Below are 13,066 nucleotides of genomic sequence, written 5' to 3'. Positions count from 1 at the left end.
AGCAGGCTAAACTGAAATAACGTATACTGTTGGGTCATTATTCTTCATGCAGTCATTGTGACATTTCTACTGGTATTCTGAGATCTCTAAACTACATCAATAAAGTGTTTGTATGAAAGCTTCCCAAAAGGATTCTGCAATAGACAAGCTGTCCCACTGTTCTTCTGATAGAATATACAATATGCACATTCGAAGCCATCAGCTGCTATGGTAAAAAAAAACTGAATAACAAAAAGAAGAAAAAAGGGACACAGATCACACAGCTATGACCAAGGATTCATTATTATCTCCCTACATTTAATTGGGGATTAATCAATGTGTGGCAATTTAGGAATAAAGCACTTTGCCGAGTGTTAGCTCTTAAATTGATGCTACCCCCAAGTTGACAGCTGACCTCAAATAGAACAGAATTTGAACACATTCATAAGGAAATCTCTCTCTCTCACTTTCTCACTTGCTCTCTCGTGTGCGCACATTTAATAGTTGCGTTTTGTATTAGGGGTCTGTTTTCTTGTGAGGTATAGTTTTTAGCAGATGCCGCCTGGCGACCGGCGACGTAGGTTAACAAAGCAGTTCACCATACAAGAAAACGGACGCCTATTTCTTTTTTCCTGCACCTTTTCGACAACTTCATCACCAGCATCGACAACACAGTATAATACCGAACCGTAAGTCAAATTGTTGTTACAACTTAACTTTAAAAAGTTGATGAATGTATATAACGTCGCTTTGTTCACTTAAACTGCATGCACATGTTCTTCAGAACGGATCCCTTTGATATAGGCTAGATCTGGTGACAGGATGGCTGGTATGAAGACAAATAACGAGGTAATGTGACGCTATTGCTGGTCCTATGGCTATTTGGAGGTTCTTCTGTGATGGACAGCTGACAGTAGCCTATACTGTATACGCGCACATGGATTCTTTGTTAAGACACATTTCAAGTATGCCATGGGGGTAAAATAGTCGACGAGTCATAAACACGTAGTGAAACAGTCAGTCTAATGTGTTAAAATTAAGATATTTACTTGTAACTATTTGCCATTGATACTATATTTGAGGGATGGAGGTAGGCTACGTGCACAACTTTTGAAGTAGGCTACACGATATCAGTACAATAAATAGTTATAAACACCGACTTGCAGTTACACTCTTTTGGTCATTTAGTTGAGTAATTGAGTTAGTTCACTTTCACATTTACTTGTTTTGGGCGCATATTTCCCCACCCATTTCCCACTCAGCCATACATTCCCTCAATATTCATATAATTAGTTTGATACTACCTAGCCTCACACCAGCTAGGTTGTTTTGCTGTGAGAGCCATTTATTGTTAATCAACACTAAACAATTATTTTAACAAAGCTACCATCTTCTCTCTGTTACATCATAGTTATTCTATATTAGCAATAACATTTGGCTAAATCTTCCAGAAGATAGTAGTTCTGTCACTTCAAGCATTCTGAGAGTATGGCAACTTTGAGTACATTATAGGCCAGACTACCTGCAGTGTAATGGAATGTTTAAATTGATAACATAATAGTCTGAAGATCAAAAACTTCAATAATTGTGGACAAAATTAAAACAGAATATAATTTACTAATATAATTTGCCATTTTTAGCACTACTGATATTGACATTTGAGTATCACATTATTCTTCTGAGCTACTATGAGTGTGGCAGTTAAGTGTGGCAGTAGACCTGTAATGTTTGGTAAATAAATAATCACATTGTTTGATTGTAAGTAAACATTTTAGTTAGTATAAATTGTGGCCATGGTTACTTTCTATGCCCCAATTTTTTGGGGGGAGATTATTTTTGTTTTTACATTTGACAAATTATGTATTAATTACTGTGCTGTGTCACAATACCTCTCCTTCAACATTTTGCCAATAAACAAGAATGTTTGTGTCATTGATTTGACTTTGCAGGCATAATTAAACAGTTTGCTTCTGTTTGGTAAGCTCATGTCCCAGTGATTTATGTGGTGAGGATCATTTTTGCAACATCTGGTTTGCTCCTCTGTCATATCAAAATGTACATCACCATTCCAAAGGCAACATTTGATGTTGGGTTGCCAGGTCTTTTCCGTATCGAGTGTCGCATTTTCTATATTAGATTTTGACTGAAAAGTTTCCCTTCAGCTGTTTTTCTTTTGTCTGAAAGAAGTGATCTTACAAAGTTCATATAGCATAATCTTTTTCATTCACACCTACAGTACATAATTTCTAACTTGATACTTAAAGAGTGTGAGTGGTGTTACGTTAACAATATTTATTGTTAAAGGTGTGCATATTTTTCTACATTCTTAGATAAATGTCTCTGTGCCTGGTAAGGACAGTTGACCACATACATTTTCAACTTGCCTCGTCACATATAACCCCTAACCACTTGCTATACAATCGTTTTTTAGATACTATGAACAGCTCTTAAGAAGATGCACTGCATTTCTTAAACATCCTTGTGTATAGAGTTGGATTGAGCCTTCCAGTGCTGATTACAGCAGTGCTCTCTGTTGGTCAGAATGGAGTGCACACACACCAGATTGTATCAGACTCAGCAGAGGAAGGGAACTGAGGAGTTTGATTTGTGAAATGTGGACTGAGTCTGATGGGGTTGAACCAACCTAGATAACACCTAGACAACACCAGGAGAACTTTTGAAAGCTGACTCTGCTGTAGTTTGTATTTGGGAGAGAGGGCGTGTCCTCAGTCAACAAGTCAACTGTGCTACAATCACTTACCAAGTTAGATGGACACACACGGTCAGCCAACATTGAATTTAAAAAGAAGAGTATAAATACTTTAATGTATGGTTTTATTTGTAATTGTCTTAGTTTACAATGAGCCATTTGTTTGATATAGAAACATGAAAACAGTATTCGTTACAAATATGGTTTTTGAATGTTCAAGTATTCTCATGCTTTTCACTGACTCTGCCAATGGGAAGGACCTATGATACATTTAAAGAAAACATGACAAGTCAGTAGTGTGTGGGATCATGTGTGAATACTCATGGATTATTATGTTTCTGTGTGCGTGTGTGTGTGAGAGAGAGGGAGAGAGAGAGAGAGAGAGAGAGAGTGAGAACACAGACAGCACATTGTCACTGCTGTCAGTCCAAAGTGGATCCTCACAGCCAGAGATGCAGTCAAAGCACTGTACTGTGTGTTAGTGTTTTTTGTTGTTGTGAGAACAGACACACACACTTGAATCAACACTAGATGTTTGTAAAGTAAAGCAGCAGCAGTGTTGCAGCCATTACTAAATTCACTGTGACACATCAGAATGTGAGCGGCTTCCGTATAAAAGTGGAGAAATGGTGCTTTAGACAATCATAAAGACCAGGCTTGGCTGAACCAGCGGTAAGGAATGAGCTGGTAAACCCCACACTTGGCCAGCACACATTCAACACTCAGGCCTGGCCGCCTAATTTAAAACGTTTGTGTGTGGGTAAGCATGAACATGTGGAGTGTGTGTATATGCGTTTATATCCGTAACACACATTCATGCCAGCTTTGCAACCCCCAGTAAGTTATATTAAACACACCGATGCCCTCTTAACAATCTTGCCCATCTAGCAAACATCCAGACGAACACGGAGTGACCCGCGCCTCTCTGTTTTGTTTTTTCACAAGCTGCTGTTTCTTCGCCTAGAGACTGCAAATTAAACAATCCTGTAAATTTTCCATTATAGGTAGTAAAACCTAATTTTAGATTTCCTACCCGGTGCTGCGTTGTGGCTGATTGCGTGCACCCCAGAGGGGCCAGAGCTTTACTACGATTACGGCTTGCTCGAGGAGTTAAGAAGTATCCTTTACAGGTCGCTCCTCGCCCATTAAATCTTTTAAATGGCAGGTAAAGCTGCTAACTGCTGGATCTATAACCGTGGGCTAACTAGTCTACGGGCCAGTTATCACTGCTGTTTTAGGGCAGCTACCAAACGATACTAAAGACACTAAAAAGTGATGTCAATTTTTTTTTAGGACACCAATTTTGAGGTATGGTTTCTTTATCTTTTTTGTTGCTATTGGTACAACATTCATTCAAAGCTTGCATATTTGTGATTATCAAGTTCAACTGCATCAAAATTCTGAATATGGCCTCCTGTCCTGACTATCAAAATGCCACAGTAGATTTGACCAATGTAGCTTTCACAACTTGTACCAATGTAGCTGCCAACGTTGCAACATGTACATGATCCGCAAAGCCAATAGAGCTTTGAGGTCTGCCCTTGAATTCTGCCCCATTCTTAACTCTGATATCAATGTCAAAGGTCAAACTTGCAAGTTGCTCAATGTCGCACAAAGAGAAAATATGGACATTGATATTTACGCAAGATGTACTCATACAGCTGCTAATAGATTGAAATCATCAGCATTATAAAAAAAATATGTATATGGCTGTCACTGAGACGATGGCAAGATTAAGAAAAAATCTTTTCTTTTTTTAAGAAAAAAAAGAAAGAAAGGTCAACAAGTCCAGTCATAGATGTGTAATGTACTTCGCGTAAGTAAGTGAGTGCGTGAACTAGTACATGAGGGAGAGCTACACCTGCAAGTAATCACAATTTCACCGCCCACACCCTTTTGGACTCACCTCGTTGACCGGCAGCATTAGTGCATTTATGGTACAGGTTATCTTGATCCAGATGTGAGTGCTGAAAGGTGGACGTGTTCTATTAGATTGGTTTGGAAACATAGAGATATGTGAGCTGCCAATGTATCCCTGCTATTTCATATACCACACAGTACCGTGGTCTGGTTTATTCTGTGGGAGGGTTCTATAGGTCTAAAGATCTAAAGTTGGACCTTGTTGTTAACTGTTCTGAAGCGATCTACCAATGACAGTCTGAGTTCTTGCCTAAATGATTGGAATACTCATTAGTTCAACACTCATACTTAATTAATCAGCTGTATATAAATAGTGTTTGGTGCCTGCCGAAGATATGCCCCCCTCCCCTCCTTCACTATTTTGAGGGTTAGAAATACCTTTTGTGGCACAGTCTACTGGTCAACATGAGCTACCAAAATTATTCAGACCTTTAAGTTGTCCAGGTAAGTTGCACTTAATTTCTAACTTTGCCACTGTCTTAAATGTTATTGAGCATTTGCAATTGTCTTTGGTCTATCAAGCATCTAGTATTGTACACACAGGCTATATTACATATACAAAGTATATACACCCAACACTAAAAGTGTCATTTGACCCCAGTAAAGATTTTTTTTTATGTCTTCGAACTGCTGTCTTGACTCTTCATAGATATGTGTGTTTTGTCACCCTGTATTTTTTCATATAAGGCTTATAAATTATAATAATTAGAGACACAGATAGACTGAGACTATTGGGCTCCATGAGTCCTCTATTTGGCCGGTGTTGTAAAGAAAATTTTGCTTGTGGAGTTTGCTATAGTAATAATAATAATAATAATAATAAGACTTTATTTATATAGCACATTTCATACAAGAATTGCAGCTCAAGGTGCTTTACATAAAATCAATAAAAACAATATTATAAGTAATAAAATTTATAAAACAGTTCTGAACACAAGTTACACAGTCTTTGCGGTAATCCAGAACACACAAGCCGCCGTCTTTGCTATATCTCGAGCCACAGTCTTTGTGGTTTCCCAATATAAATAAAAATGACAATATATATACAATATATATAAAACCCAAGCTCAGTCCAGAACCTATGTTGCTCAAGCCTTTTGATTCACTTCGTAATCAATTTAGCCAATGTTTCGCTGTTTTTACAGAATTTTATTTTCTCATCGGAGTCCTTTAAGACAAAATTTGGTTGTTGTTAGTTATAGAAAAGAATTGTGGCAACACATATAATGTGCATTTTTCTCAAGCTTATTCGTCTATAAATAAATTTGTTTATACAATGTATACGCCTTATTTCCGCATATCTTAAATTTGAAAGTGCGTTAAGTTTATCATCTAGACAATATTCCTATTTATAGATGACTGTATATAAATAGTGTTTGGTGCCTGCATAAGATCACCCCCCCACCACCACCCTATTTTGAGACTTTACGGTCTGTATCATTTTGGCAGCTCATGTTGACCAGTAGATTGCGCTTTTTGGAATAGGCACTTGAATCCTTCCATTTATTGTTCATGTACCTCGTCTGCCCCTGTTTCAGTTATTTTCTTTGTTAAATACAATTTATGTCATTATCTGTTGTAAATCCTTTATAAAATAAACAGAATTAAGACAGATTTAGATTCCATTTGAGTGGCTTGTTGAATGTGCAACACGTAGGTCTCAATATAGCTATCTATAAATATATTGGCTAGATGATAAACGTGCTTTCAAATATAAGACGTGGGGCGATAAGAGCGTATAGGCCTACTTTGTATAAACAAACGTATTTATAGACGTATAAGATTACACTACATTTACATTTAGTCATTTAGCAGACGCTCTTATCCAGAGCGACTTACACTACTACAACAACCAACAACAAAATGTTGTCTTAATAAAATAATAAAAAAAATTATAATAAAAAATTAAGAACAGTTAGAACAGTGAATAGCACAGTAACTCCACAAGCAAGCCAGTCGCAGCTATGCAGAAACAGTGTGTGCACGTTCACAAGCAAGGGAGTTAGATTTAGTCAGGAAGTTGATTTTTGGCACAACCCGGCCATACTTTATTGTCTCCACTCTGTTCGCAATGTTTTCCTCCTTCACAATCAAAGTCCCTTTTTTATACTATTGCCTAACATTACATAACAACCCCACTCAATGACATAGAAACATATTTAAGTGAATAAGACTTAATATTTAGTTGCAAATCCTTTGCTTTCAATAACTGCAGCAAGTCTGTGACCCATTGACGTCACCAAACTTTTGCATTCTTCCTTTTTGATGCTTTCCCAGGCTTTCACTGCAGCCTCTTTCAGTTGTTGTTTGTTTTGTGGGGTTCCTCCCTTCAGTCTCCTCTTAAGCAGGTAAAATGCATGCTCTATAGGGTTTAAGTCTGGAGATTGACTTGGCCAGTCTAATACCTTCCATTTCTTGCCCCTGATGAACTCCTTTGTTGTTTTGGCAGTGTGTTTTGGGTCGTTATCTTGCTGCATGATGAAGGCTCTGCCAATCAGTTTGGTTGCATCTTTCCTTAAATTGGCAGACAAAATGTTTCTGTAGACTTCCGAGTTCATTTTGCTGCTGCCATCATGTGTTACATCCTCAATGAAGATTAATGAGCCCGTCCCAGAAGAAGCCATGCAAGCCCAAGCCATGACATTACCTCCACCGTGTTTCACAGATGAGCTTGTGTGTTTGGGATCATGAGCAGTTCCTTTCTTTCTCCAAACTTTAGCCTTTCCATCACTTTGGTAAAAGTTAATCTTTGTCTCATCAGTCCATAAAACTTTGTCCCAGAATTTTTGAGGTTCATCTCTGTACTTTTTGGCAAATTCCAGCTTGGCCTTCCTATTCTTCTTGCTAATGAGTGGTTTGCATCTTCTGGTGTAGCCCTTGTACTTTTGTTTATGAAGTCTTCTGCGAACAGTAGATAGTGATACCTTCACTCCTGCCATCTGGAGGTTGTTGCTGATCTCACTAACAGTTGTTTTAGGGTCTTTCTTTACAGCTCTCACAATGTTTCTGTCATCAACTGCTGATGTTTTCCTTGGTCTACCTGTTCGACGTCTGTTACTTAGTACACCAGTAGTTTTCTTCTTCTTCAGGACATTCCAAATGGTTGTACTGGCTATGGCCAATGTTTCTGCAATGGCTCTGATTGATTTTCCATCTTCTCTAAGACTCACAATTGCTTGTTTTTCACCCAAAGACAGCGCTCTGGTTTTCATGTTGTTTTCACCTCTGAATACAGTCTGCATAGACAAAACCTATCTTACCCAATCTGAACCTGAGTGTAGACATTCAGTGGTATTTATTGATTGAATAATGTATGTAATAGGACACACCTGGGCAACAAAACACACCTGTCAGTCACATGTTCCAATACTTTTGCTCACATGACAAATGGGTGGGTTCGAACAAAAAGGTGATATTTTCTAATTTGTGCATCAGATCCTGATGTAAATACCTGGAAATAAAAGCTGAAACGTTGATCTCTGGTTTCACATTCATCGTTTGATGTCAAGCCCAAATGTTTTCAGTCTACAGCAAAAATAAAGGAATTGGCCTCACTGTTCCAATACTTTTGGAGGGCACTGTATATTAGCAGGTCGACTGACTGATTTCCTTCTCATACATTCCCGTAGTGCCACCGTGCATTTCCCTGTTGAAGCTCAACTTCCATGGACTTCCGTGGAGCTGCTTTGAACAGTTTTTTTCAGTGCTTCGAAACTATACGGTCATTGGATAAATGCGATTATGTCCCGCCCTGGACGCTCAGTGTCTCTGGGTGTGAATGGAAGAGTGGGCTGGCCTGGATGCTGGGCTTCCGCAAGATGATTGGAGCGTCTGTCAAAAGAATGCATCTCCTTTTGACTGACAGTATTTTTGTACTATAAAAAGTAATCGAAGCTATTGAACCTCAGTCCCATCACGGATTTTGCAACTGTAGTTGAAAGACAAACTGCAGAAACCTATTTCTGTGTATTTGCTTGGCGAAATTTCTAACCGATTTTCATAATACATTTCATAAAATTATACACCACGTTCCTTGTTTCAGTTTAACCTCATTTCCACATTTCCTCCTTCGAGATAAATATTGTTTTGTTAGATCGTTCATTAATTCATTCAGTAAGTTAGGCTAGTGTCGTAGGGGTGAACTACATTTACATTTAGTCATTTAGCAGACGCTCTTATCCAGAGCGACTTACAGTAAGTACAGGGACATTCCCCCCGAGGCAAGTAGGGTGAAGTGCCTTGCCCAAGGACACAACGTCATTTGGCGGGGCGGGGAATCGATCCGGCAACCTTCCGATTACTAGCCCGACTCCCTCACCGCTCAGCCATCTGCCTCCTAACTAGCCAGTGAACTAGCCAAATAAATGGAACGTTTTTAGGATTTAGGCCGAAAATGAGCTTCCCCTCTTTGAAAGACCAGCAGCCGCCTCTGCTGTGGAAGTGTGGAGACAGGGAGTCAGCCAGAGAAATACAGTTAGACTGGCTGTCAGATAGACCCCTGTAGAAAGATGGAAAGTCTAAAAGATGTGCTTAGGATGCTATGAGGGTGGGTAAGTAGGGTTATCGGTCACTTGGCAGGTGTGTAGGTAAAGTAAGAATAAATTATTAGACCATAAGCAGAAATCCCGGTAGGGACAGGGGGGAATGACCCTTGCCTGACGTTGTCATACTCATAATTCTAGTCAGAATATGAGTCTGAGAACTCTCCGTTGGGCTTTGACTACAGGGCGTGTTTCAAACGAGCCAGAAAACAAATGCCTCTTCGCCCAATTGGATAGATCTACAACCAATCAGAGTATGTGACGTATGTTAAGCACCGCATAGTTGTTGTCAACAGAACTAAACTACAAGCAGTCTTGAAGTATGCTTGAAGAATGAATACAAACGATTTTTGCCGGTGTTGTAAAATTAATTTAAGGGTAGGGAGAGTACTTGTTCACACGGTCAACCTTTTTGAGCGAAACAATAAAGGGCAATGCATATACGAACAAGTTCTCCGTTTAGCATTACAACTCCATTGGGGCCAGCTGATAAATTAAACTTTTACCGAATCCCGTAGGAAGGACGGCAAAAACATATTTTCCATCGACAAATGCCTTGATTGCGTCTCTCTGTTCCTCTTTCAAAATTAATGCGCTGTCGATGTCTTCTAAAACAGACTCGATGGCAGAATCATAACATCCCAGATCTCCAGCGGTAGCCATGTTTGTTCAAAACGAATTCAACTTCAGCGTTCTTTTGTGACGTGGGTGATTACGTTACTGTTGATCATCTGTCCATCATCGTATAAAGCCCGCCCTGGCAATTTAATTGGTTCGCCCAGATTCTGGTTTTCTGTAGTTGGTCCCCAATACGAGACCCTCCAGAATCTGAACCTTGCCAAAACGGAACTTCTCATCATCCCGGCCAAACCCTCCATCTCCCATGACTTCTCAATCAACCTGGGATCTGCGACGGTGACCCCCTCATCCTCTGCCAGGTTACCATGGATGACGAGCTCTCCCTCACGGCCCACATTGCTGCGGTCTCCCGGTTGTGTAGATTCACCCTCTACAACATCCGGAAGATCAGGAGATACCTGTCTGAGCACTCCACCCAGCTGCTTGTCCAAGCACTTGTCCTCTCCAAGTTGGATTACTGCAACTCGCTGCTCGCCGGTCTCCCATCATGCGCAACCCGCCCTCTTCAGAGAATTCAGAACGCAGCAGCCCGTCTGGTCTACAATCTACCCAGACGCTCCCACGTTACCCCGCTCCTCATCTCCCTCCACTGGCTACCCATAACGGCCCGCATCAGATTCAAGACCCTGGTACTGACCTTCCGAGCAGTGAACGGGACTGCGCCCGACTACATCAAGTCTCTCCTGCAGCCTTACACCCCCACCCGCCACCTACGGTCTTCTTCAGACAACCGCCTGGTGGTCCCACCTCTCAAGACCGCCCGGTCCCAGCACAAGCTCTTCTCCTGCCTGGCACCCCAGTGGTGGAATCAACTCCCCACCTCCATCAGAGACACGGACTGTCTCTCCACCTTCAAGAGAAGGCTCAAGACGAACTTGTTCCGGGAGTACAATGGTACTTAGGAATGGTTTGCTGAACCCAACGCTAGTTTCCTCAAGGTTCACAATGACTCTTGCTTAGACTGTTGCTCTTGTTGGTTAGTGGTAGCTGATTTAAACTGTTGTATTCTTTTTTTAGTTAATCCTATTTTTATTGCTTTCCTACAGGTACACCTGCACTTAGAGATTAATGTTGTGTAATTTTAACTTGTTTAACTACATGCTCTTATGGTTTCTTCCATTTAGCACTATTTTTTGGTTGTTCACAATATGTACTTCTTGTTTTTGACTACCCGCAATGCTGTGGGGCTATCTTGTTGTTATTATCAGTGACCTATGCACTTTGTGAAGCTCTCTCTTGGAAGTCGCTTTGGATAAAAGCGTCTGCTAAATGAATAAATGTAAATGTAAATGTAAACCAACTTCCCGACCAAATTTTTTTGGGGGCGGGGAGAAGTTGGGCTGGCAGCCAGGCTAGAATGACCCCCCCATCCTGGGAAAAAGAGCATTTGTCCCCCCCAATAAATCACTGTAAACATAAGTAAATTTATATAATATTAATCATATACCTTTAACATATTACAATTTAGGCGTGTGTTACAGCAGTAATTTTGGTGTCCCCTCAGGAATTGCTCTTGAGAAAATGTCATATAATTGCCCCCCCCCCAAAAAAATGATAGCAGATTTTCGCCACTGTCTTAGACATTTACATTACATTTAGCAGACGCTCTTATCCAGAGCAACTTACAGTAAGTACAGGGACATTCCCCCAAGGAAAGTAGGGTGAAGTGCCTTGCCCAGGGACACAACAGCATTTGGCATGGCCAGAAATTGAACCGGCAACCTTCAGATTGGTAGCCCGATTCCCTAATCGCTCAGCCATCTGACCCCACAGAAATAATGATAGAAAATGGAGGTGGGTGTGTCAATAGTAGGGTAGGTCAGTCGGTGTGTATGAAGGTTGCTATAGAAAGTCAGCAATACAATAAAAAATATGCCAAAAGATGGAAAGACGTACTGTATAATTAACAGAAACACAAATGGCCTGTAAATTCATGTCTGGTATTGGTCACCTTAGTCTGTCATCTCCACTCACACTTTAACCATTAAAGCACACAATCTAACCAATAAAAATAACATTTTGCACAACGTTCTATTTATTTTGCAGAATCTTTAATCCAAAGCAACATTTACATTACATTACATTTACATTTATTCATTTAGCAGACGCTTTTATCCAAAGCGACTTCCAAGAGAGAGCTTTACAAAGTGCATAGGTCACTGATAATAACAACAAGATAGCCCCACAGCATTGCGGGTAGTCAAAAACAAGAAGTACATATTGTGAACAACCAAAAAATAGTGCCAAAGGGAATAAACCATAAGAGCATGTAGTTAAACAAGTTAAATTACACAACATTAATCTCTGAGTGCAGGTGTACCTGTAGAAAAGCAATAAAAATAGGATTAACTAAAATAGAATACAACAGTTTAAACCAGCTACCACTAACCAACAAGAGCAACAGTCTAAGCAAGAGTCATTGTGATCCTTGAGGAGACTAGCGTTGGGTTCAGCAAACCATTCCTAAGTACCATTGTACTCCCGGAACAAGTGCGTCTTGAGCCTTCTCTTGAAGGTGGAGAGACAGTCCGTGTCTCTGATGGAGGTGGGGAGTTGATTCCACCACTGGGGTGCCAGGCAGGAGAAGAGCTTGTGCTGGGACCGGGCGGTCTTGAGAGGTGGGACCACCAGGCGGTTGTCTGAAGAAGACCGTAGGTGGCGGGTGGGGGTGTAAGGCTGCAGGAGAGACTTGATGTAACATACAAACACTGTTGTACATAATAAGTACAGCAAACAATTATGAACCAATAAACACAGGTAACAGTGTTTCAGGGGTTAGTGACAAGGAACGGTCTATGTTTTAATTAGACTCAGTGCAACAATTACATTCTTTGTCTCTTCTCCAATACTTGATAAAGAGATAGTGAAATTTGTTGCGTGGTTAGTGGTCCATAGGGGAGTGTGTAGCCTGGATTCCCTGTCTGTTTTTAGATTGTATGTGGATGTCACCACAGAAGCCATCAGGCCGCAGGCATGTGTGGGGATAGCAGGTTAGGCTTTAGAACGACACAATGTCGTAGTATGGCTGGAAAGCCAGAGCAGCCAAAGTTATTGGTGCTCATTATACATGTGTTTGTTGTGTTCACTGCATCAGCATGTTCTATTTTAAAGGGGATGATGATTCTACAGCTTGAAAAGCAAACAAGAACAAGAGAAAGCAATCTGTTGCAAGATTGCTTCCAGGACTTCCCACATACAATCAAAGTAGCAGAGGAAAATTATCCTAAATGATGTTTGTCGCTTCAGAGCACCATCAGGGCCTTACACTTGTGTTGTG

At 40.4% G+C, this 13,066-nt stretch overlaps 1 protein-coding gene across 4 annotated transcripts in view; it reads left to right on the top strand.

Annotated features, from left to right (window-relative positions):
- The first annotated feature begins 380 nt into the window (after nucleotides 1–380).
- erg (ETS transcription factor ERG) overlaps nucleotides 381–13,066 on the top strand; it is a 116,697-nt gene continuing 104,011 nt past the window's right edge. For 2 of the 4 annotated variants that reach the window (XM_047017130.1, XM_047017131.1), the window contains exon 1: nucleotides 381–668. The gene's annotated coding sequence lies outside the window, so the exon portion shown is untranslated. The remainder of the gene's footprint in view (nucleotides 669–13,066) is intronic. The other 2 variants (XM_047017134.1, XM_047017133.1) reach the window with 1 other exon arrangement.

The sequence above is a fragment of the Hypomesus transpacificus genome, unplaced genomic scaffold, assembly GCF_021917145.1.
Source record: "Hypomesus transpacificus isolate Combined female unplaced genomic scaffold, fHypTra1 scaffold_48, whole genome shotgun sequence".
Lineage (NCBI taxonomy): Eukaryota > Metazoa > Chordata > Actinopteri > Osmeriformes > Osmeridae > Hypomesus > Hypomesus transpacificus.
This window is presented reverse-complemented; position numbering and strand designations above follow the sequence as displayed.